The 27,158-nt window shown below is 43.7% G+C and overlaps 1 protein-coding gene across 2 annotated transcripts in view; it reads left to right on the forward strand.

The window, feature by feature from the left end:
* The window catches only part of gli2a (GLI family zinc finger 2a), a 100,490-nt gene that overhangs the window by 22,311 nt on the left and 51,021 nt on the right, over nucleotides 1-27,158 (forward strand). The gene's annotated exons all lie outside the window — the stretch shown is intronic.

The following is a 27,158-nucleotide window of genomic DNA, read 5'->3' on the forward strand; positions in this document are numbered from 1 at the left end:
GCTGCAGACCTGAGGAACAGGGCTGTCACTGAGGGGGTGATGAGAAGACCCCCTAATGAGCTCCAAGGACCCCCTCACCTCCTGAAGATAAATGTCATGAATTACTTAACACACACACACACACACACAATCAATTTTCTAATATTTTGCAATATTTCGAACACTAAACCTAAACCGCGAAAATTGCCGATCTACAAGCTCACGATCCGTTGCACTGTCCCTTACCACTAAACGCCATCCTAACTCCAACCCGGATATTTTCCTAATTATAAACCTAACTCTAAACTAATTTCTCTTGTGAGGACTATAGGAATCCTCGCAATGTCTACTTCTCAATACAAGTACACACACACACACACACACAAGGCCTGGCAGAGCATGGGCGACACACTGGAGGAAACTGAGGAGAGAGAGAGGGAGAGAGGGCATGAGAGAGAAGAGACAGAGAGAGAGCGAGAGAGAGAGAGGGTAAGAGAAGGGGTAGAGAGAGGGTGAGAGAGATAAGAGACAGAGAGGTAGAGAGAGAGACAGAGAGATATAGAGAGAGAGGGTGAGAGAAGGGGTAGAGAGAGGGTTAGAGAGATAAGAGACAGAGAAGGGGGTAGAGAGAGTGGGAGAGAGGGGATGAGAGAGAAGAGACAGAGAGAGAGAGAGAGAGAGAAGTGGGTAGATAGAGGGGGAGAGAAGGGATGAGAGAGATAAGAGACAGAGAGATAGGGGGTAGAGAGAGGGGGAGAGAGGGCGAGCGGAGGAGACACAGTAAAGGAGTGGGAGAACACGGTGTCATACAGCGTGGTGACATGTGCTTAACGAGGAGTTCGGTGGCCTCCTGCCACACGAGGAGCAACGAGCATTAATTGTTCAGAGAGAGGCAGGGTGAGAAAGTGGGACGAATCGCGGCCTGTCCTCTCTGGCACGTCCACAAAGAAGACGACACTTTAGTGTCATCTCTTTGTTTTTTGTTTGTGTGTTCAGGAAAGCATGATAAAGGAGAAAAAGAAAACAGTATAAAGCGTGAAACCGCTTGAATTATTTACTCAATTATAGAATTATGACCTTAGAGGTTGAATATTCCAGCATCGTGAGATTCAAAAGTATTTGGCAGCAAATGTCACAAGTTATTTAAAGGGTGTCCAGCCTTTGTGTGTGTGTGTGTGTGTGTGTGTGTGTGTGTGTGTGTGTGTGTGTGTGTGTGTGTGTGTGTGTGTGTGTGTGTGTGTGTGTGTGTGTGTGTGTGTGAGAGAGCGAGAGAGAGAAAGAGAGAGAGAGAAAGTGCGTGTTATGCAGTGCAGAGGTCTCATAATTAAAATATGAGCGCTCATGTTTTCATTACTGAATGTGTGATGAAAACTCCCCATAACGAGGCCAGAGGACCTTGTTGTGGCCCCCCCAGGGGTGGGAGATGGGGGGGTGGTGTTATGAATTACTAACGCGGAGCTGTCGGGGAGGGCTGGTGGACGCCGGACCCCTTTGGGGAAGAATCTCTGGCATCTTCAGAGGGGTCCGCTGTCGGAAGACACGGTTTGAGTTGTTTTACTGCTTAACCCATTTAGACCGGGAAATAATCTGTCATTTTTAGATTTCTTTGGCTATTCAAAAATAGCAGATCTACAAGCTCGTAGCGCGGCAGCTTGTAGATCTGCTGTTTTTGAAAAATCTTGAAAATGTGCGCAAATCTTTGAATATATATATTTTTACAAAAGCAAACACTTGTAACTCAAATCTTTACTTCTGGGGATTCTACAAATGTCTTCTAAATCCTACGTTTTTTGAAAAAACTTATGTTGCTATAATATCCCCCCCATTTCCAAATATTTTGTTCGCTTTAAAATGAAATATGTTATACATTCAAAGATTTGCTAAAATTATCACGATTCTTTAAAAAAAATAGCAGATCTACAAGCTCATAGCGCAGCACTCGGTGCCGCACTATGAGCTTGTATATCTGCTATTTTTTGAATAGCCAAAAGGAATCTGAAAATGACACAAGATTCTTTCCCGGTCTAAATGGTTTAATGAAAGGCCTGGTGGCCTGCCATCATCACACAGCCACAGTGCTGCATGTGAAAAACAGTGAAAGTAGGACATTTGTTCCTCTCTGACCCATCAAGATATGCTTTAAAGCTCTGCTTTTGTCTTCTATTGGATTACTCCGTTCTTTTCATTTTTACTGCTTCTGCAATTAGTGCACACGTTGAAAGAAGAGACGAGATGTGGGGCGTGTGAATAAATCAACAAACGGCGGAGCGTCCTTTGTGAAATGTAACGCAAACCGGCAAACTTTAATGCCTTGTTTGCAAAGAACATGCAACTCTTCAAGCGAACTCCTCCAACCAACAGAGAGAGAGAGACCTCTTCACACGACTCCACAACTTCTGGGACTTCTGCAGTTGCAATATTCTGAAATCACATATATTTTAACTACATGAAGCCTAGCATCCCTATTCTGTGGTGAATATTCAACGGAAGTGTGTGTGTGTGTGTGTGTGTGTGTGTGTGTGTGTGTGTGTGTGTGTGTGTGTGTGTGTGTGTGTGTGTGTGTGTGCGCAATGGAGCCATCCTTCAAACATCATAAGTCTCCACCATAGTGTCACTTCTGCACATTAAGCCTCCCGTCAGTCTGACAATAACACCAGTCCCTGTTAAACTCCATCTGTGAGTCTTAAACTGTAATGGAAGGAGAGGAGAGGAGAGGAGAGGAGAGGAGAGGAGAGGAGAGGAGAGGAGAGGAGAGGAGAGGAGAGGAGAGGAGAGGAGCAACATTTAATCGAACTAATCAATTTAACCGATTATGAAAGGTTATCGATTCTAAATACCCTAGCAGACTGGCTATTTTTTGCGTGACAGTATTGTTTTTTTTGGGCCTTTTTTTCATGCCTTTATTTAGAGAGGGAAAGTAGGCTGACAGGAAATGGGGAGAGAGATGGGGGGCGACACGCAGCAAAGGTCGTCGGGAACGGGAGTCAATGCTGGCATTGCAGCCTGGGTGCCTGGACCGCCACGCTACGGCCCAGACCTACTAAGTATTGTATAATTAAAAAATAATAATGAATTACTTTGTCAGTTTGTTTATGTATAAAATATAACAAATATATATATTTCAAAAGCGTTGTCTCGATTATTCAATTAATCGAAAAAGTAAGTAATCGCTAAGAAAACAATCGATAGTCGCAGCCCTGGAGGAGAGGAGAGGGATGTTGGCAGAACAACAGAGAACGGTTCAGGGCCTCTGATATGTATCAAGGTTGCTTTCTGCGGGTCTTGTTAATGGTTTTAAATGGGCGCCCACATTGTGTTTGACAGACTGCATCTGTCTGGACAGCGGGGGGCAAGCGGGGGGCAAGCAAGCTCCCACAGGCTTTGGCCCCTCTGCAATCCGACACCCGGGGCCCAGCGATTTACGAGTGTGTCTCTGTGCTTGTACGTTAGCGTGTCAGAGTAACATGTGCTCAGATCAAGTACCACTTCCTCCACTGTAAAACATCTCTTTGTTTCAAAGGCGAACCTGCGATGGTCCATGCCAACACGTGCTCACACACGCACACGCGTGCGCGCACGCACACACACACACACACACAAGTACAAGTACAAGTACAAGTACAAGATCACTCATCTACACATTCTCACATAAGTTTTACTGTACAACGCTCTGCCCTCTTTAAGTTCTGCGGCCTCGACAACCTTCAACAACAGAGTGTCAGGGTTTCAGATGTGAGTCTGTTGCAGTTGTTTTATACAACCTCCCCTACACACACACACACACACACACACACACACACACATAACACTCCATTACACCCCCGGTTAAGTTTGCCAAAGAGAATGTCTCCGCCATCGTTCATCTCAGCGTGACCGTACTGGGCCAGTGGAGCAGCCGTTCGCTTGCTAACAAACTGATTATTTCAGATGGTCTCATGCATCCTTCAGCCAGCCTTGTTGGAAGCTGCAGCTCGTTGAGATTGATGCTCTTGCGCTTAAAACAGTGTATCGTCTGTACATAATCACTCTCGGAGCTCATGGTTAACTAAAATATAGGGAAACCAGCTGTCACTCTCCAAGCTCACTGCGAACAACTGGGTTGAGGATATCATCTGGTAACAAGATTGAGAATGCATGAAAGAGGTTGGAAACACAGAAATAGCGCTACGCTGATGCTAAACCCCTCACAGCGAGACCTCAGCTAGGAGAATGAACTCAGTCAGTATCACAGCAAGTGTCAGTGTAACCCAAGGCTTCCTAAATGTTTCCATGCCAAGGACCCCAAATAGCCATAGCCTCTGGCTGCGGCCTCATACTGTGAAATGGCTTTTTTTAATACCAAATATAGCAGATCTGCAATCCCACACATCACGACACGTTGTGGTCTTGTAGATCTGCTGTTTTTGGCTTTTTTTGAAAATTTGTGAAAATGTGGACAATAACCAAAATAGGGACACCAGGTTGAAAGTGCCCGCTGGCAGCCTCCACTTTGAAAACCTGTGGTCTAACCCAAACCCTAAATTTAACCTTAACCCCACTCATTAAATGAATGAAGCCACACCAAACTCATGCCTAAATGGTTGAAGAGCAGCAAAAGCAGCATTAAATAATTTTTGCATGTACAGTATGTACATTTCACGGGGCTATTTTGCGACATTGACCAGTGGTGGAAAAAGTACTCACGTTATTTACTTTAGTAAAAATATCAATACTGCAATGTAGAAATACTCTGTTAAAAGTGAAAGTCCGGAATTAGTGAGCTTGTAGATTTGCTATTTTTTGGCTAATGATCCCCCAGAATGTGAATGCTGGGGTTCAAGTGGTTTAAGCTAAAGTGGATCAACATGCTTTGGTGCAATACTCCAGTGGAGGGTTGGTCTCCATAGCAACAGATGAATGAGATGAACTGGGCAGCGATGGGTTAACGATAAGAGGACCCGACTCTGGATGGACGGATGGATGTAGGATGAAATAGAGAGGAGTGCTCCTGTTCTACTCTTCTACTTTCAACTCTTTTCTACTCTACTGTGTTCTACTCACCTCTACTCTATTCTCCTCTGTACTACAAACGTCCGGCCACTAATCTCCCTGAGAAAGAGATTTCTGTCTTTCTCCCTGTGCCCCCTAAATGGGGGTCTTACACTGGCCTTACACACAGAGGAGGAGAGATACAAAGAGAGAGGGGGGGGGTGGGGGGGGTTAGGGTCACGCTGGACTCCCCCCTCCTGCTCTCTCTCCCTCCCTCTCTCACTTGTTTCATTGAGAGAACATCCTTATTTCACTTAAACTGTAACAGTGTAAGATGGAACCGTAAAATGGATGACGTCAGGGTTTGATTTGCTGAGGGGATGGGAGGAAAATCCATGCCTCTGCTTTTGATATCCCCTCCTCTGGCCGTTCATTTTTTATGGCCGGTGGGGATAATGTTATATCCCTGCTGCTTCTGGTCAGACTGAATTAAATACATGCATTTCCTTCTGGGAAATGTAGACTGTCTGATATGTTTGATATTTATGATTGATAATATCAATCAACTATGTATGTTAACCACATTAACCCTATTTGGGCTATTTGGGCTGTTTGTCTTACAAAGAAGTATATCAAGTGGTTGAGAAAATGAGTTCCTGCACTTCCCGTCCCGTCACTGACTGTGTTTTCTATCTATAGCCTCAGTGTCCCCTGGCTCTTTTACAAACACACCAAAACATGTCATAGATTTCATCTTTACGAGGCAAAAGCAGCCTCTTCTGTCCCCTACAGAGGGTCGTGTTGGGAAGGATTCGTCTCGATCGAGTGTCACACAGCGTTTAGCTCCAGCATATCAATACTTTGTCTTCCCTTAACACTGGATACCTGAGAAGACAGCACAGCAACAAGCTTACAGGAAGCCTTATTGACTGTCTCCCCCAATGTTGCATTCTTCCTGTCAGGAGCTCACTGTAGTAACAAGAAAACAGCAGCAAACAGAGACCGATATCTTTTTTATGTCCCGGAACGCCTTCTGGATTTATGCTTTATCCGTTCTCTAAACTCCCAGGTCATCTTCAAGAACTCCTTCAGGCGTCATTTTACAGCTCGTTGTGTTTGTGGTTTCGCTGTGTGATGATAATATACTGGAAGACCGCAGCGTCACTTGGACCGAGGCCCAAATTCCCTATTATATCCAATATCGCAATATTTGTTACCATTTCTAATCTTTTTCTCAGTATTGAGCATCTGTCTGCCCCCCCCACGTTACCTGTCCTATCCACAAAAAGGGAGAGAGAGAGAGAGAGAAAGGGAGAAAGAGACAGGGAAAAAAAAGGTGAGTGAACAAAAAAGGGACAGCGAGAACAAAAGTAACAACGGTTGAGTTTCTGTCTGGAAGGAGGAAAAGTGTGCCTACATTTAGATGTGTGTCTTATAAACAGTGAAGGTGATCTCTCTCCCTCTTTCTTTCTTTCTCTCTCTCTCTCTCTCTCTCTTTCTCTGTCCCTCTGTCTGTCTTTCTTTCTCACTCTGCCTCGCTCTCTCGATTTATACTTAATCGTACGCTGGTGTCAGACCTTGAAAATAGCCAATCTATAAGCTCACATCATGTTGTGGACGCGACACATTGTGAGCTTATTGATCTGCTATTTTCGGCACGCGACACAATCGTATGGCAAAGTTTAAATTGCGTTCGACTCTCCCTCGTTCTCTCTCTTATCTAGAGTTTCACTTGGGTCTGGCCAAGTGAGGATTTAAAGATTAGATATGCTAAGTGAGAGCAGAAGGGTACATGTTGTTTTTCTGTGTTTTCAGGCGCTGGTTGATTGCAGGGTTTTATCAGCATCCATTACACAGCGTTCTAATCAACCAACGCTGGCCTATATTCACTACAGGAGACACAGTCTCCTCCTGGCGATTGGTAGCAATTGGTCACAAGGGATTTGCATTTTCAGATATAGAAATATGTATTTTTATTCTATTTTGTAAAAAAAACGAAGAAGAATTATTGAGCAGTCTCCAGATCTCTGGAAGGATGACTTTGTTTTACTTAATCATTTTAGGTTTGAAGTAAAGAAGCACAGAGTTCTGTGAAATCCATAAAGGCCATGGAAACACTAAAACATATAGATCAAATGTAGAATGTAAATTCAGTGCTGGAATGTACATTTACTCAAGTAACCGTACCAAGTCAAATCTTTAGCTGCTGTAGAAAGTTTGTTATGCTATATACTTCTACTTCTCAGTCAAATTAGAATATTTCTTTATTCCCCTACAATTATTTAACAACTTCAGTTGCTAGTTACTTTGCAGATTTAGATTATTAATACAAAACATACATTACCGGTAAGTGAAAAATGATGTGTATTATTATAGCAGCACATGAAGTAATTAAAATCAGCCCCACCTTTACCAGCTGCAACATTAAAGGGATTAGCACATTAATACATTCATGATAATATATATATCATTATATAATAACATGAATGTGAAATGGACATGGACTACTTTTTGTACTTATTACTCAAGTAATGGTAATACAGGACTTTTACTTGTAGCAGTACTTCACCACTGTCTAAATGTACATTTTAGTCAGTCGTTCTCTGTGGCGTCTGTGTGCAGATGGGTGGGGGGTAGAGTTGTGACAGGCCTCTAATGTGGTTGTCAGACATAAATCAGGAAGCAGTGAAAACACATTTCTGATATCAGTCGTTAGTTCGGAACCCTCCGCCACGGCTTCAAAGAAAAGACCAGAGAGAGAGACAGAGAGAGAGGGAGAAAGAGAGAGAGAGGCAGAGAGAGAATGAAAGAAAGGGTTTTGTGCTTAAGGCAACGTCTCCACACATAAATCTCTGTTCAGCAGCGGCGTCTGCTCACATGAGGCTCAAACACAACACGTTACATTCCACTGTTTTAGAAGCGACCTGGAGAGAGAATATATGGATGCTTTAGGGGATTAACTACTCCCCCCCCCCCCCCCCCCCCCCGTGTTAATATAAGTCACTCTCTCAGAGTTAGACGTGACTCAGGGAAATAAGGATCAGATCAATTTGGTTTCATTTGTATCTGCACAGAGTTACAAATGGATAAATGAACACTGAGAATTTGTACTGTGTGTAGTAATCTCTGCCAGGCTGGGAGGCCAGGAGGCTCTCTCTCTCTCTCTCTCTGGATTAGTCTCCCCTTCTTCTCTTTCTTGTACTTCATCCTCTCTTTAATAGCATGTCTTTCCCAGCATGCACTGTGTAATCCTCTCAGATACTTCCTGTTTTGTTGGCTGAGGAGCGCAGGACGTCCACCTTCTCTCCTCTCCGCTCTTTTGTTTTGCTCTCCTCTCCTCCTCGTGGAAAAGCCATTCCCACGCACACATTTCCACACCGAAAAAAAACAACTTCTCTTGTGACCTGACGTTGACCGCCAGCCCCCCCCCCCCCCCCCCCCCAGATATCAATCAAGTGGAACCAGTAGGCTGCCAGTCTAATGTATCTTTAACACTCACAGTTCAAGTGAACCAAAATAAACCATCCAGGGAGTTTAGACCTGCTAAAACAAAAATGTGCGCAAGCCATAAACACGGACAGGAGGCGCTTATGTAAACGGCTTGGGGTTTCCTGTGACCTGAAGGTCCACAAGTTGGACAGTTTGTGGTCAGACAGCACCCCCCCAACAACACCATACACTACACCCACACACCCCTCCCTGACTGCAGACACAGCTGTGGTCCCCCTGAAATAGAAATAGTCTGTTCTGACTGCATTTCAGTGTGCTGTAGAATAATACACATGTGGCCCAGTGTTGAGAAGATCAGTTCTTTGTAGAACAGCGTTGAATTGATCGGTGTTGAGTGTAGTAGAACAGTTCTGAGTTGGAACGGTTCATTGTAGAACAGGAACAGCCAGGCACAGGGTGGTCAGGTGGAGGTCAGAGCAGAATATGACACATAGGGAGCAAAGGGAGGAAGATTTCCTGGTATTTACTGGTTCTGTGTGTGTGTGTGTGTGTGTGTGTGTGTGTGTGTGTGTGTGTGTGTGTGTGTGTGTGTGTGTGTGTGTGTGTGTGTGCGCGCGCGCACACACACACGCGCGCGCACAAGTCATACTGGTGATCTCAGCTCCGGCCCCCCCTCAGCTTGGAATCTGTGACTCAGTAATAATCCAGACAACAATAGGGGTCTTCTTTGGTTCTTCGGGACAAAAGCCGAGTTGTAATTGTGTTGCAGTGGCTCCCTGAACCTCCCGGGCAGGAAATTGATTTGTGCCAGCCGGTGCTAGAATTCCTCGTGTGGGAAGCGAGGTGTCTGCTGGTAATCACAGATCTAGACTTACACTCATGCCACCCCTCACACTGACCCCCTGGTAGCACCCAGCAGCTAGGACACTTGACCAGGCCAAGGACCCCCAAATAGCCATAATCTTTGGTTGCCCCCCCACACACACACACACACACACACACCTGCAAAATGGCTATTCTTGTACTTTTTATATCCGATCCTTTTTTCTCTCTCTTATTAATTTTCTTCCTTTTTCCTCCTTTCCGACTGGCCCCCCAGTGCTCCCTGGCACTTTGAAGACCACCGAGCTAGTCTAGTCCAGTGATCCGGGGACCCCCAATGGATCCTTGAGGGGGTCCCAGGGGGGTACACAGCCACATTTGTTGATATAGCATCAATATCGGCTTAACCACTTTAACCCTACATACATCGTCTATTTGTAAATAGCCGATCTACAAGCTCACAACGTGTCGCATCGTAGATCTGCTATTTTAAAAAAATATATTTTTTTGAAACTTTAACAACACAAATCTTGTATGGGGGTCCCTAGCTGGCACAAAATATTTTCAGTCCGCGGTCAAATACATATTAATTTGAGGGTCCTTGACATGAAAATGTTTGAGAACCAGTGGTCAGTATAGTCAGAGTCCAGACCAGCTAAACTCATGGGTGTCCTCTGTTCTGAACTCTGACTGCAACTGTATCTCACCTGCTCTCCTCTCTTCCTGACAACTCTGAACGCTGACCAAGACAAACTCAGGCGGCGGTTTTCAGACGTTTAAACAAAGACGTCTGCCAATCAGAAACCATGGCAGCCAATCGCCGCTCTCAGTCAGCAGTGAGGTCGGGCCTGCACTCCATAAACATTCACCGAAAAATAAACGTTTACCATGTTTTGTTTTTGCGGCCACATTCCCCGCAGGGGTGGCGAGTCGCGGAGCGTGCGGCCGTGACACGACGGTCATGCTCTCCGAGGGCGGGACGCGGCGGGGGGGGTTTTGCAGTAAACCGTACCAGAGGCAAAACAAGCAGACGAGGGCGGCGGGGTAAACGAAGGAACCCAGGATAACAAACACACAAGTTTACATTCAGACACAGAGGGTAACAAACACACAACTCACTGGATACTTGGAACGCTCACTTATAAACTCTGTAGTACGACAGTGTCAGCTTGAAATGAATAGAAATGATGACCACAGCAGAATAGGAAGGAACATATTACAGAACTGTACAAACCACTACTATTCATTTTTTACTTTTGGTCAGGTCATAATTAAAGCTGCAATCCAGAACTTATTTTAATGAATAAGACGTTATTTTAACCAATCTGTATGGTACAGTATGGTTAATCCAATACAACTAGTACATCTGCAGTAGTTGGAGGTGGGTGTCTCTACTCTTCCATTGAGACATTTAGACCCTGGTGTCCCTGGGTAGGACACCTGCGGGTGACACTGGGTCACACTGGGTGACAAGTAGAACTACCTGAAGCCCATAAGCCAAATATCTCCCTTGGCCAACGTGGGATTCTCTCTCCCGGATAAACTGTAAATATTTGGTCTCCCACGCTACAGTTACAGTTGCAAGTACCTCTCTCGGCTGGGAGGGTTCATAATAGTTATGAACTGCAGCTTTAAGAATCTATCCACATACCATAGATAGACACTTAATGAAAACCAGCGACCTTGCAGTGGTACAGTGCACTTTACCGTCTGTGTGTGTGTGTGTGTGTGTGTGTGTGTGTGTGTGTGTGTGTGTGTGTGTGTGTGTGTGTGTGTGTGTGTGTGTGTGTGTGTGTGTATGCGCGTGTGTGTGTGTGCGTCCTGCCCTGTAATCCGACCAAACCCCTCATAAGATCTCTGTATGGTTGTCATGGTTGCCAGCGAAGCCAGAACGCACAAACAGAATAACACGGCGTATGGAAAAGTGATTTATAAAGTCGTTCATCATCACGTAGCTGGAATAAAAGCCGTCGTTTCCTTAACAACCGGGTAGCGGTACGGTGATGGAGTGACATCTCTGGCTGGATTGGCAGGGCGGCTTTTCCACGAGAGCAAGAGAGCGAGAGAGAGAAAGAGAGAGAGAGAGAGAGAATCCCCCTTCACTACACCGCACAGAAAATCTGCCCGTTCATTACCATTATGCTCTGAAGAACTGATCTTCAAGCTAGCTACAAGCTATCAACGCGTCGCACAGCAATGCGTTCATAGCTTGTAGATCAGTTCCTCTTTTTCTTTTTTTTTGGGGGGGGGGGGGGGGGGGGGGGAGTAATGCACTTGCTGCCGTTTGAATGTAACTTATCCTCATTTCAACTGGTCCTAACATAACAAACAGCATTTGGGCTCTTTTATTTTACTGTAAGTGCTTCTCAAAACCATCAACGCCTGCATTTTTAGCATGGGTGGGCCCTGGTTGTGGAAAGTAACTTTTTTTACTTTACTTGAGTAATTCAATTTTTTTAATACTTTATACTCCACTACATCTCATAGGTAATTTGTTTATAAATACCCCACTACACTTTTTTGAAAGCTTTAGTTACTAGTTACCTTGCAGATTTAGATTATTATTACAATACAAACATGAACTGATACATTATGATGTCTTATTATAAGATAACCACTTAAGCCCCATATACTTCGCGGACTGGGGTTCCCCAGGGGTCTGTACTGGGTGCCCTCCCTTTTCCCTCTTCACCAAGTCTCCTTGCCGAAAATGGCAGCTCTACCAGCTCGCAATGAGTTGTGAGCTTGTTATTTTCCTGAATATTCTCCTATTATGACATGGGACGCTAGGGCTCATGTGGTTAGAACATAAGTTAATTTAATGCCAATCCTGTTGCACTAATAACATTGTTACATTGTCTGTAACTGAGTATTTCTATATTGTGGTATTGCTACTTTGACTTACAGTAAGTAACAAATCAGAGTACTTCTTCCACCAATGGCCCCGACTCCTCAGCTATATTGCCTTGCTCGACCCACTGAGCGTCATAGGGAATGGAACCCGGAACCCAGGGCGGGTGCTCATTCCTGTGGTTAGGTAAACATGGCAGTCGGTGATGACAACCTTGAAACTTGATGTCTCTATGCTCTAAATGTCTCTATAAACCCAGTGTGGTGAAACATCCACCGAGTTTATAATTGAAGACGTTGCATCCAAAATAAATATCCACCATCTCAAAATTGACACCTTCCTGTTGCAATATGATTGATGACACAAACTGTGGTACTTCTTAACCACTTAAACCACGTAGAATTCATTGGCCGGGCTGCCCCAGGGCTCTATACTTGGCCCCCTCCTTTTTTTCCCCTCTACACCAAATTGTCTTCACCGAAAATAGCAGATCTAGTGCTGAGAAGTGCCCCAATGTGCGAAGTTCTGCACATAAAACAATCCAGAAATATTTTCCTCACAATGTCTATTTCTCGAATACTACTATACTTGTATAGTAATACACACCCACCCACACCAACCCCCCCCCCCCCACACACACACACACACACACACACACACAATCTTGGAAACACACCCAGGTGAAAATCCACTTTAGAGATTTAGAGATTACTATAATAATGCTTACACCATTCAGCTTCTTCTCGTTGTTGGACGGAAGGAACTTCTAATAATACTAACAAGGCTAAAGATGACAGGATGATGACAAGATGGTAGGATGGCTTTTCAATGGAAATCCTGTGTGTGTGTGTGTGTGTGTGTGTGTGTGTGTGTGTGTGTGTGTGTGTGTGTGTGTGTGTGTGTGTGTGTGTGTGTGTGTGTGTGTGTGTGTGTGTGTGTGTGTGTGTGTGTGTGTCGCCAGGTGTTTTCCCAACAGTGAGAGAGAGTCATGCAGGAGAATTCCTGCTTCAAACAAATCCCGGGTCATCCATTAAACAGCAAATACAGACACGCTTAGAGCAAACACTCTCTCTCACACACACACACACACACACACACACACACACACACACACACGCACAGAGAGAGAGAGAGAGCAGTGGAATAGAAGCAGGCTGCTATCAGTGAATCTCAGGTCAGCATCATCAGTAAACAGAAGACATTACACTCCCAGAATGATGATGTTAGCCTAGCAATACCAAATGAATATTAACACATTTTTGATGAATCATATCACTTGCCAACATATCGCCATGATTATTCATTCCAACGTCTTATCTCAAACTTCTATAAGCCTAAAACAGTGGTTCTCAAAGTGGGGTCCAGGGACCCTCAGGGTTCTTTGAGGGGGAGTCCAAATGGACCCTTAAGGTATAGCTGCATACTACATCAGAACAACGGAAGTCAATTTGGTTCGGGAGGGCTCCCCGACCAGAAAAAAAAAAAAACTGACGGACAAATTACATTTCATACTGCCACTGAACACGGAGAGTGTCCAAATGGTTAAATTTACACTCTCAGGGTTATGGGGTCTTTCAAATTAAAAGGTTTGAGAACCGCTGCCCTAAAACATTATGCCACCTTTCAAAACATGACGTAACCACATCCTGTTTACCCTCCATGCCAGTAGCTTCCCGGGCATCAGATTATACAATCAAAGTGTCACTTTTATAATCCAGATTAAACACAGTCGCACCCTCACACACTTTGACTTTCTCTTCCCGTTGTCGTCTAAACATACACATCAAACGCACAACAACACAAGGGACATGCATTATCAAGACTCTGTACCTGTGCGTGTGCGTGTGCGTGTGCGTGTGTGTGTGTGTGTGTGTGTGTGTGTGTCCAGTGTTAGCTTTGGCAGAAAGAAGGTAGAGCTCTTTAAGCGTCTGTAAGACATCTATAAATCCTCCTCATTCAACACAACACATACCATCTGAAGTTCCCACAGACACACACTGACGCACACTCCACAAACACACACCTCTGTTATTCCGTCTGATGTTTTATGGTACTTGAGGCTCTTTGCATCTAGTGTTCATGTATTGTTCACATCAATGAAGTGGTGAAGTGAATTATTATCAAGAGATAAGACCTTTATTCATCCCGCAGGGGGAAATCAGGCACCAAAGACAGTACAGCGGTTAAAAACAGATTACAGGGCAAAAATGATGTATAGATACAGCATGATGGAGACATCACAGTCAAGGCAGCAGCATCAGTGAAGCGACAAAAGGATGTGAAACTTTTTATTATTCTAGATTCTCATTTGTTATTTATAATTGTTATTTTTCAAATATTCTTATTGATGAAATATCTTTACAAATCAAGACTCAATAGCCTAACAATAAATAATGACATGATCGTCAGTGCTGTTAAAAAGGATGTTTTAAATATCGAAAGGCGAATCGTGACACCATTAATATATATACACACACACACACACACACACACACACACACACACACACACACACACACACACACACACACACACACACACACACACACACACACACACACACACACACACACACACACACACACACACACACACACACACACACACACACACACACACAACACTATGCACCCTCAGCTTTCGGGTGAAACTGAGAGAAAGAGATGGGGAAAGAGGAGAGGAGAAGAAGAGACAGATGAGAGGAAAAGTGTGAGATGTAACAGTTCATTCACTCGTCGTGTGATAGTTGGCTGTACGTTGAGAGGCGATAAAGTTTATTGAAGTTGAAATACAGGACTACCATAAGAGAAAGAAACTGTACTGCAAAATCCTCAATGTTAATGTATCCATTTAGTCCAAATGTAACTAAGGTGCAGTAATTTGTACACTGTCAGAGTTAAATTAACAGGGGGGGGGGGTAAGAGAGAGAGATAGCGGAGGGAAAGAATGATAGCGGGAGAGAGAGAAAGAAAGAAAGAAAGAAAGAGAGAGTATGACAGAGATATTCAGTTGTTGTTTACATATGAAGACACTTCCTCAGTCTTCCAGGAAAAGCAGTAATTACCAGCTGAGTTGTCACATCATTAATGTCTCCATTGTTGACGAGTAGAACCCTTCATTACTGCACAGGAAGGGGAGAGGGGGGGGGCTTAGTCATTATCTGACCCCCTCTTCTTTCTGCTCTCTCTCTCTCTCACTCTCTCTCTATGTCTCTCTCACATCCCAGTGATAACCTGCACAGTTTTGGTTCACTCAACATCCTGGCGTATGTGAAAAGGTTTTTGCAACAAATGCATTCCTTTTTAACGACTTGAACCACAGCATGCCTATTCTGGGGGGAATAGCCGATCACATGACTCACAACACATCGCATCGCAGCCCATTGTGAGCTTGGAGACCCCAAATGAACGAGTATTTGGCCGCAGACCCCCATCTGAAAATATTTGGCTGGTGTGATTGGTGTCTGATAACAGACAGGTGTTCAAACAACATGTCTCATTGCTCTGGGAGAAGAAGCTCTCTCTTTCTCTCTCTCAGACATCTTTTTGGGGGGCTTTTAAAGTGTGTCATCATTCCACTGCTGTCTCCATAAACCATACCTCATACAGTGCCTCCTAAAAAAGTAGTCTAGCTAAGATAAGAGTCAATTTACACGCTTCACACCATCATAGCCTGTCATTGGTCGATCTGGAAAAATATGATCGCCCCAAGAGATGTGGTGTTTTATTGAATGAGCCATTCAGTAGATCAGGTCATTCCAGGGGGCGTTCATTCCCTCAAAAGGTGAGAAACAGTTCATAGAGTTGAACATAGAGACATTGTTGTTTGGCGTCTTATCATAAAGTCATCATCATAAAGAATGTAGTGAATAATGTCCAACACTAGAGAATCCATCAATGGACTGTTTTTACAGGTGTGCTTGGACTGTGTGTGACTGTGTGTACTTGTATGGTTGTGAGTGCCTGAGTTTCCCCACGAGTATAGCGGAATTTGAGAAATGGACAATTGTGGACACGAAGGGTGTCAAAAAAAGATTTGCCAAAAAATGGGGGTCCCTGGAACAACATCTTTTAAGATGGGGTCCGCAGCCAAATACATATTAATTTGGGGGACCTTGACATGAAAAGATTTGAGAACTCTACTGAAGAGGAAGGTTTTATAGTTCAGTAGAGTTCTAGAAGAGAGTTCGGGTTCTAGAAGAGAGTTCGGGTTCTAGAAGAGAGTTCTATAGAACAAGAGGGTTCTGTGGTCCGGTGCTGGAAACACGCAGAGGATTATTTACCCTCATAACTGTCCTGGTTTCGGCTGCAGGTCTGTGTCCCGTGCAGCTGAAGCAGCTCGTTGTTTTTCACTGTTTGTAACGCAGGTGGACAGTCATGCAACACAGAGTGGTGTAGCGAGGGGGGGGGGGCTGGCTGTGGCCCGCCAAAGAGACCCCCCATGGGGGTTGATGGGGACCACATTTATGCTGTGGTTGGTGACCAGCGGGACTGATAGAAACCGACAAGTGGTGGTCTGATGCTGGGGGGGGTTAGGGGGGGAGAATGGCTGCTGGCCGGCCTGAAGCAGCAGACTTGGAGTTCTATGTTTCCTGCCTGTTGAAGCGTTTATATGGAAGGCACAACATCTACTCTGAACACAATGAATAATAGATGTTTTGTCTGTGTAGCAACCACTTAACCACATGAACCCAAGCATCCCCATTCTGGACATGTCATGATAGAGCGAACGAAATAGCAGGTTGGTCGGCTGTTTTCTGTGAAGAGATTCGGGAAAAAGGGAGGCGATCAAGTATACAGCCCTGGGGGAGTCCGGTAAACGAAATATATAGGATTTAAGTGGTTAAGCCCTCCGGTTTGGCCAAGTGTCTATAAGAACACAGTTGTTGCCGTGTTTGTGGGAGGGAAGGGTGATATTTGTCGATGTACTGGAGTGGCACCGGTCAGTGGGGAACAGGTGGAGTAGGACGGAGGAGCTACATCTTCCCGGTGGGGGCTCCTCACTGGCAGGTGAGCCAGTAGGGTACAACAGTAGAGGCAACACAGATATGTGCGAAGAGGTTATAGGCTCTGTGCTCGTTTGCTGCTGCACTTCATCACTGATTTGATCGGCTCATTTCATTGATTGCTGCCAAGCCAAACAAACAAAGCTAGGGAAACTACAGTTATGTACAGAGCCTAAGGCATGACTAAATTGGGTGAAAAAAGGGGTAAAAATAATTGACTAATGTCAATTATTTTTGTATAAATAATAATAATAATATGATACACTGTTACAAGTATAAGTCATGTATTCTACATTTTGTACTTTGAGTAAAGTTACAAAAGAATTAGCATCAAAACATAAAAGTACTCATTATGCCGAATGGCCCATTTCACAATCACATTATTGCACTGTAAATAGTAATGCATTAATGGGTTCATCGCTTTAATGTTGCAGCAAGGTAATCTATAATACAATCAATTAACATACAGTAGGTTTTGTATTAATGATCAAAATCTGCAATGCAACTAGCAGAAGTATTAAGTATAATCAACAATGGAAATACTCAAGTCAAAATTCACTGTACATGTGTAAATGTAAGTGTGTGTGTGTGTGTGTGCGCGCACGTGCGTGTGTGTGTGTGTGTGAGAGTCATGCGTGGGCTGAGTGGCGCTCCGACAAAGACGAACAGGGTTCATGTGCTGGGCGGGGGTGGGGGCTTCTGGGTAATTTTGGTTTGGTGGCGGCGGTGGGTCCAGCTTGCATGTGGCATTGGCAACACATTCCCCTTTCTATTGGAAAAATATTAGTCGGGGGGGGAGTCTGTAGAAAAAAGCCACCAATAATATCTGCTCAGCATCTACGAGCCCCTCTACTTCCAGAGAGACATCATTCATTTTCTCTCATGAACCACAGAATGCTCCCCTGACTCCGAGGCCGCGTCCGCGCTGACGTCTGATGTGGTGAGATCATGTAAAGACGTAGAATAACACAGGGACGCCATGTGTCAACCTCGCTCCATGCTGAGAACACAGCGGTGCGACGCGGATCACATCTGTGTCGCATGTGGTTTGTTATGAAGGGATTGTTAAAACTTCAATGTGATCCTTAGATCAGGAGCAGAGGGCGGGCGAGAATGCTTTCTAATTAGAACCCGGCCGATATATAGGTCTGGCTGATTTATCAGCAATTTTTTGTCTTCTTTTGACAACATCAGTATCGACAATTATACAGCCAATGTGAACTGATATTTATTTATTTATCTTTTAGAGTAGCCAATTATTTGTACCCTTTTTCTCCCCAATTTAGTCCATATTCCAGCGAATTCCTTGCCATGCATTTCTATGTTGCTACTGCTTGCTACTGCTGTTACCCTACTGGCTCACCTGCCAGTGAGGAGCCCTCATCAGGAGGACGTAGTGCCTCGGTCCTACTCCTCCCGGTCAACATTCCCCTCTGACAGGTGCTGTACCAGCCTGTAGGAGTGGCTATAGTGCAGTGGCAAAGATCATTCCCCTGCCCCGGCTTCCCTCCCCGAATATGACCAATTGTGTTCGTATACATGAATCCACAGAGCGCTGCCCTGTAGGTGGCGCAACCATTGCTGCGGTGTCAGACTCAGTCAGCTGCTGCCGCAGTGTCAGTCAGCTGCAGTCACTGACTGCTCACGTTACTCTTTTACCCGTCAATCCAGCAGTGGTGGAAAGTAACTAAGTACATTTACTTAAGTACTGTACTTAAGTACAATGTTTAGGTATTTGTACTTTACTTGAGTATTTCCAATTTCCAATGCTTTTACTTCTACTCCACTACATCTCAGAGGCAAATATTGTACTTTTACTCCACTACAATTATTTGAAAACTTTAGTTACTTTGCATATGTAAATTATGATGTTATAGAACATACATTAATCAATTTAGCCCTATTTTATACATAGGATGTTTGAAAATAGCCGATCTACAAGCTCACAACGCGTCGCATCGCGACGCGTTGTGAGCTTGTAGATCTGCTATTTTCAAACATTTTAATACTTTCGACATTTTTACTTTTGGTACTTTAAGTACATTTTCATACCAATACTTTTGTACTTTTACTCAAGTACATTTTGAATTCCGAACTTTTACTTGTAACAGAGTACTTCTTAATTGCAGTATTGGTACTTTTACTTAAGTAAAGAATGTGGGTACTTTTTCCACCATTGCAATCCAGGCACTCATGCTGTTAGTCACTGGCTGTCAGTTTGGTGACTTTGTTTTCCACATCCAAGTTAGTTTTAGTCAGTTAAGTTATATAGTAATAAACCAAGCAGGTAAAGAGTAACGTCAACAGACGGACAGAACCGCAGCAGCGGCTGACTGCAGCAATGGTGGCGCCACCTACAGGGCAGCGCTCCGTGGATTCGTGTATAGACGCTCGGCCAAACCGGATGCACTGCGATGGATTCGAACCGTTAGACTCTACGTGGTGGGTGGTGGGTTTACCCCTGCACTACCTGAGTGCCCTTTGTCCCCGATGTTGAATAACTTTCAACCTGACATCCCCATTATAAGCATGTCAGTATAAATGAAACATTTAAAAGGTTTTCAAAACATTTCAGAAATTGTAAAAAATGTTGTTGCATGAAAATAGTCGATCTACAAGCTCATAACACATCGCAATGTGATGCGTTGTGATATTGTAGGAAAGAAAAAAGACATTTCATGACATGCCTATAATGAATGACATGTCCAAAATAGGGACGGCAGCTTAGATGTAAAGTAGAAATACGATTTTCCTTGTTCTTCTTTCCAACTGATTCTTTTGTGAATGGAGTGGTCTTTGAAAGCACAGAGGCAGCGCAGAGGAAGCATTCCTTTGGGTTTCAGTCAGTGATAAATGTACAGGACTTAGTCACAGTGGATTTTGTGTGGAGCCAGGAGTTTGGAGCCGGTCCACGTTGTAATTACTTCACTATGTTACTGTTGGATCACGTCCATCATCACACTGTGAGATAATGTACACAGCTCTGATTCAGAATGCAACTATTGGTGCTTTACTACTGCAGGGTCCCGTCTAGGGCTGGGAAATTAACTAAAAATATATCGAAACCGATATTTAGAAGAAATAACCGAATAATCCCCCCATGTCAACGAATCACACGACGGAGAATAAATTAGGCTTTATTTGCAGTGGAAAACATAAAGCAGTGAGAGCCTTGAGAACACATTGAGACTTAACTGGACACCAGTAAGCTGTACTGGAACTCCCTGGATAAATGCAAAACCAATACGATGTAAAAAAGTATGGTTGCAGTATGCAGCCATAATTCCAAAACATTATCCTTCAAATAATGGATAATTATCTTAATTTATCCTCTGAAGATATATGCCAAGTACACTTTCTAGATTTTCAAGTGGGCCCTGCATGATCCAGAAAAGGTTGAGAACCACTGAAAATAACAATATGCAAGCTCACATTGCGCTGTGACACGTTGCAAGCTTGTAGATCGGCTATTTTCAGTGAAAAGATTTTGTGCAGAGGGAAAAAAGGAGGGGGCCAAGTTCAGAGTCCTGGGGGATCCCAGTCAACAAAGTATATTGGGTTTAACCCATGCATTTAGACAGGGGAAAGAATCTGTGTCATTTTTAGATGTCTTTGGCTATTCAAAATGGCAGATATACAAGCTCATAGCGCGGCACCGAGTGCCGCTATAAGCTTGTAGATCTGCTTCTTTTTTTTTATCGTGAAAATTTGTGTAAATCTTTGAATACATATATATTTTTCAAAGCGAACATCTCTAACTCAAATCTTTGCTTCTGGGGATTCTACAAATGTCTTCTAAATCCTAACAGTTTTCTGAATTTGTTTTCATGTCAAGGACTCCCAAAATGATATGCATTTGGCCGCAGACCCCCCATCTCAAAATATTTTGTTCCAGGGACCCCCATGAAGCAAAGATTTGAGTTACAAATGTTCCCTTTAAAAATATGTACATTTGCACAAATTTTCAAGATTTTTCAAAAATAGCCAAATAAATCTTAAAATGACACAGATGCTTTCCCGGTCTTAATGGATTAAGTGGTTAAGAGTGAATAAAAGCCCAAAGGTCTGTGCAATCACAGCCAGTTCAGAGAGCTCACACATCCTTGGTGTGATGTTACATACTGTAGGAACCGTGGAAAGCCTTAATCAGAACCTGAACATCTTAATGACATTAAACAACTTGATTGTTATCACTGTCATCACCGTTTCCCTCTCGTTGTGCGTCTGACCGACCACAGCGCTCTGATGATGATGTGCCCTTAATGTGCCATCGGATTCTTTCCTCTTGACGTTAGGCTGTTTTGACGTCCTCGGTGAGGTTCTGTAACGGTATATCTGTCCAGTTTATAGGAAATACACGGCCCTCAATGAGATCCACATGCAGAGGAAAAGTATTCCCCGAGCCAGCAGGAGTCCTTTGATCCCATAGAACCCAAGATTCTGTTACTTTTTTTTCCTACTCTGTCCATAACAGTAGGAACACAGTGAAGACGGGGAGCTCTGAACACAGGCGTGCACGTACACGCACACACAGGCATGCATGCATAATACATGCATAATTATCTGATCACATTTATTTGACCAAATGCAATTATTCTTCATAATCGTTAGAATCGTTTCCATTCATCTGAATAAAACAACAAATTTCCCATCATTATTTCCATGTCACTGTCCACACTCTTTTAACCAATTTCAACCTGGCATCCCTATTTTGGGCATTTAGGACAAAAAAAACACATAAATATTACATTTTCAAAACATTTCAAAAATAGCTTTACAAGCTCTCAACGCCTTGCATCACAATATGTTCTGAGCCTGTAGCTCTGCTATTTTAACTACTTTTGATTTTTTTTAGATCATAAAAATGATGATAACTGTATGGCCTGTTTGGGCCTAGTACATTATGTATTGTGATTATTGGTACCGTCATTTGTCATTTCTTTGTATATTTCACTAATAGGCTTTGTATATTTAATGGACGACTTCACCCATGTTCAACCTATCTTCATATAATTGGTACTCAATAATGCTCATGATAAAATGGTGAAAAGAAATTGTATGTTTTATAGGGGTACTGTGGACACTTCATAAACCTGCCTACCACTGACCATCATCATTAGGCAGGTGCTTTTTCGAATAAGATTTCAAATTTTGTATTTAGATTTGTATTAATGCGAGAACAATGGCTTCCATTAATGCATGCTAACTTTCCAGGAATAGAAATCCTGCAGTTTCTATTAGTTTGGATTCCCCATTGATGATGTCACTGACAGGCGGGTTCCTGAACTGTCCACAGCCCTCCTCTGAGACACAGATGCGGTAGACAAAAATGGTACCATATTATAATGAGCATTAGTGAGGACCAATTATATGAAGACAGGTTGAAAATGGGTGAAGTCTTCCTTTAAGTTACAACGCCTATTTTGTCATATATGTGCTGCGCAAAGTTTGTTTACAAAGCCTATAAGGCAAAGAGAAATGTAATTTTCATTAATAGATTCCAAAGTTCACTTCCAAAAACAAATTTAATTCATTATTGATCGCAATTATTTGTATGACAATTAATCGTCAAATAAAATGTCATGATCATGACAGCCCTACCGTGGCTTCCCTCTAGCTCATTCTTTGTCTTCCAGAAGTCATTCCCCTGGTCTTTAACGGTAATTACCACATTAAAGTGCCAGTCATACGGGCTAACGTCTACTCTGCGTTCTAATAACATTGCTGGTGACATGTCCATTCAGTGCTCCTTCCCTCATTGTCAGTCAATGAATACTCACTGGCTATTCGTTTGGATTCCATATTCTTAAGACATACTCGTAGTCTTGAAATCGTGCCGTCTAGAAGCCAGCCTCAACGACGCACAGACTGCATGGTCCTCTCTCTGTAATTATCAACAATTACCAATTCCACTGTGACGGCTTTGGACTGGAGGCAAACTGACCTGCCATGTCAGATTGACAAGGTGTTTCGTAGCCGTCAGAGGAGCTTGTGAGGTCTTTACGAAGGAGCCACGGACACGGGCAGAAAGCCGACACTTGCGGCTTACCCTTCTTCCACCAGTGTGGAACGGGTTCCGTTCTGGTTGGCGTGCCTAATCTAGAACCGCTGTGGAACATGACCAGAAGATTTGTAACCCAGAATTTATGGCAGGGGAAGGTGATTGACAAATACAACCATCCATCCCTCCCTCGTTCAACAAATGAATATCTTTGGGACGCCCTTGAACAAAGCGCGTGACCCCAAACGCTCCAATGGAGCTGATCAGCGCAAAGTTGGCTTAGTGCATTGTTAGTCACAAGTCAGATGAGAGTTATTTGTTTCTCCATCATAGTTGGCTTGTAATTTCCCCAGAAATAGCAGTTTTCATTTTTCATGATATAGGGAGCACTCATTTTGGTTCATGATGATATGTTTTTCCGAGCAAATTAGTCCATGAATGAGCCGAGCGACCATCGCGTGCCTCTTTATACTTCTTCATAGCTGGCGGCACAAAGGCATGTCTAAGTCTATTGGTTGTCCCCTTGGGGAAGATGGATCCATCATTACCCCTCCTAATAAACCTTGTTGTAAAACCTTGAACAAATGGAGGACGCTGAATGAACCAAACCGAGCGCTCCCCGCAAAAATTTGCTCGGGAATGGTTAGGATGCTTCCTGAACAGAGAAAGAAGATTCCCCATCAGACTTCACCCTGTGGTGACTCCAGGTTCACAGCATCACACAGGGGAAGTGTTGCAGCGGCTAATTTTAACACACAATGCCTGCCGTTTGTCACCAGTGACAAATGACCCCTTATCTACAGGCCTGTTGTTTTGTTGTTGCTGACTAATGTTCCTGACACTCCGCTCGTCTCTTGAGCCTTCCGCCTGACACACTGCTAACTGGCATGTACCGTGAAAAATAACACACACACACACACACACACACACACACACACACACACACACACACACACACACACACACACACACACACACACACACACACACACACACACACACACACACAGTAAGTGAAAGGCCTCATGCACATACTGTAGTAGTTGCTCAATGAGCATATTAAAAATAAAACTTTCTTTAGAGTTGAAAGTTCAATTTATAGTATGAATAACCATATCTCTCCGCCTTCGCCAATGTCTATGTCTCCTTTGTACATGTGTTTAGACTAACGGTTCCAAAAGTCAAGCAAGTTTTAAAAACACTTTTAAAAATAAACATGTGAGTTATGCTAATTTCCATCAGATGATTTGACGTGAATAAATGGTCTGTCGGAATGGAGAACGCAGTTCCACCAAACACACGTTACAGATCAAAATGATTAGGAATATTATTTATCCAGCTAAAGTGTTTCCATCTGTTTATCGCATTAATTCCTTCCAACGAAAACGTCCCCACCTCAGGCGAGTGTAAAAGCCCTTTCATCACACATGAGGATTATTTGATATGTTTCCATTCAGCTTCAGCGGGCCTCGTACATCAGAATTCACAGAGACACCGCCGCATCTCATAAACACATCAGCGCTGCGCTGTCCGGCACTCTCGTCCAATGACAGCCTTTCCCCGTTCCACTCGCTAATCAAGACGGACGCGCGCTAAGAGCGAGAGACCGAGCGGCCTTTCTCCTCTGCGAATGCCCCCTCTCCTCCGCCAGCCAGCACCACCCCTTGGCTTTAAACGGTTCGACCTCGAAGCCCCTGTCGACGGGTTCTGATGAAAGCGACATGTGTTTCTTCGAGGGCCTCCGTGTTTATTTGACTTCCATACTTGCATTACGGGCAGAGTAAACACATCCACCCCCACTGCATCAGCCCCCCCCCCCTCACCCACTCCCACCCTGCTCCCACCCCACAGATCACTTTCGCTGCTGCAAACTTCCAAATGCTGAACGGTGCTTAACCACTTAAAGCCCATATACTTTGTTGACTGGGGTCCCCCGGGGTTCCATGCTTTAGTCCCCTCCTTTCGTCACCGTACTCCAAATCTCGTCAATGCGTTGCATTGCGATGGATTGTGAGCTTGCAGATCGACTATTTTCGTCAAATGAGTTTTCGTTAATTACGACATGCCCAGATTAGGCAGTCATGCTTACAACCAACTCCAAGTCAGTTGGAGCTTGATGACGAATAATGTTTGGCATTTTTTATGCAGTTTCCCATAAAAAGTGATCTCGACTGTTGCTATTATGACGTGCCAAGGATAGGGACGCCAGGGTTCATGTGGTTAAGCGGATAGAGGGGGAGAACAAACAGAGAGAGTGAGAGAGATCTATTTAATTAAATTAACCCCCTCTGGCGCTAAATGGCTGTGGTTTATGTCGCTGGAGTTTGATATGAAGGTATGAGAATGTTTTTAACGCGGGGTGACATTTCTGAAATATTTGGCCGTTCAGGGGGACCTTTGCTCTTCACATCTGGAAGAAACTAACTGGCTTCCTTCACAACTACAGAACAGCTCAGAGTGTGTGTGTGTGTGTGTGTGTGTGTGTGTGTGTGTGTGTGTGTGTGTGTGTGTGTGTGTGTGTGTGTGTGTGTGTGTGTGTGTGTGTGTGTGTGTGTGTGTGTGTGTGTGTGTGTGTGTGTGTGTACTACTTTTGAGGTCCAAATATGGAGAAACTGACCTTCTAGTGAGGTCCAAAATGCCGGACCCCACAAGGTTTATTTTGGATTTTTTATGCAAAGGAATTAGGAAAAGATTCAGGTCGGGGTTAGGATTAAGCATTTAGGAGTTAGATTTAGGGCTATATTTAGGATTAGGGGTTATGGTAAGGGTTAGGGTTGGGTTACTGTAGGTTTAGGGTTAAAGTGGCAAGAAAGAAATTAAGAATTGCAATTTATCTAAACTAAAACATTGCTGTACCAGATAGCATAGTAATACAGTGTGTGTGTGTGTGTGTGTGTGTGTGTGTGTGTGTGTGTGTGTGTGTGTGTGTGTGTGTGTGTGTGTGTGTGTGTGTGTGTGTGTGTGTGTGTGTGTGTGTGTGTGTGTGTGTGTGTGTGTGTGTGTGTGTGCGCGCGCCTCCTCTGAGTGGAGGTACTCTGAGCCGGTGGCTTCTCCTCAGCTAACACACATTAGAAAGACACACATCAGCCCACCTCAGCCCACCTGACCTCCAGTTCAACCACACATGCACGCACACGCACACACACAGCCCCCTAATCCCAACATCCAACCACCTCATCTTGGCATGTAGCAATGCAACGCAGTGTGAAGCTGTAGATCTGCTATTTTCACTGTTAAATTTGTTTTAAATAGGGCTTAAAGAAGGGTAAGTGATATTCCTTTGTTAAAATAAGCGTTGAATAACTATATATTCTGATAGTAATCATTGCTATAGACTAGTGTTTATTCAGTAACCGGGGTCTATCTAGCTCTTTAATAAACAGAAAATGCATTTTCAGGTCAGGATACCGATTTTATCCAACCAGGAGGGACAAGTGAAATTGTGATGACACAAAGAAATAAGCAGACACAATGGGTTGGAAATGAACTGGAACAATATAAAATTTAAGCTGATAAATGGTTACTAATACCTAATTGGTTGAACATTTGCAACCCACCTGAAAATGTATTTCAGGTTGGGGGGGGGGGGCTGTCATTGAACAAACACTCTAGAGCAATGAATATTATCAGAATACGGTGCTTTAACCTTTTAAACCAAAACGTTTTGTTTTTACCAAAACATATCACTTACCCTACCTACCTTTTAAGTGGTGAATTCATAATGTATTTTTGTGTAAATCTGCAAATCTTGTATGGGGTCCCTGGCATAACTTATTTTCAGATGGGGGTCTGAAGCCAAATACATATTCATTTGGGGGTCCTGGACATGAACACGTTTGAGAACAATTTTACTGTATTAGATAACAACCGAAACACAAAAACAAAGCTGTCCTATGACAGACCAACACGAGTCGACTAGACTAAACATCCCCTGAGAGCCAGTCCAGTTGTGCAGAGGCCCCCAGGGGCCTTCAGGGGCCCTCTCTCCACAGCTGTCTCTTGTTACTGCTTTATAACTAATTCCCTAGGAGATATGGTTTCTACACCGAAGCCTCTTTTGCAGTAAGAGGCCAGACCACAAA

The sequence above is a fragment of the Gymnoscopelus microlampas genome (assembly GCF_963454915.1).
Source record: "Gymnoscopelus microlampas genome assembly, chromosome: 17".
NCBI classification, from domain to species: domain Eukaryota; kingdom Metazoa; phylum Chordata; class Actinopteri; order Myctophiformes; family Myctophidae; genus Gymnoscopelus; species Gymnoscopelus microlampas.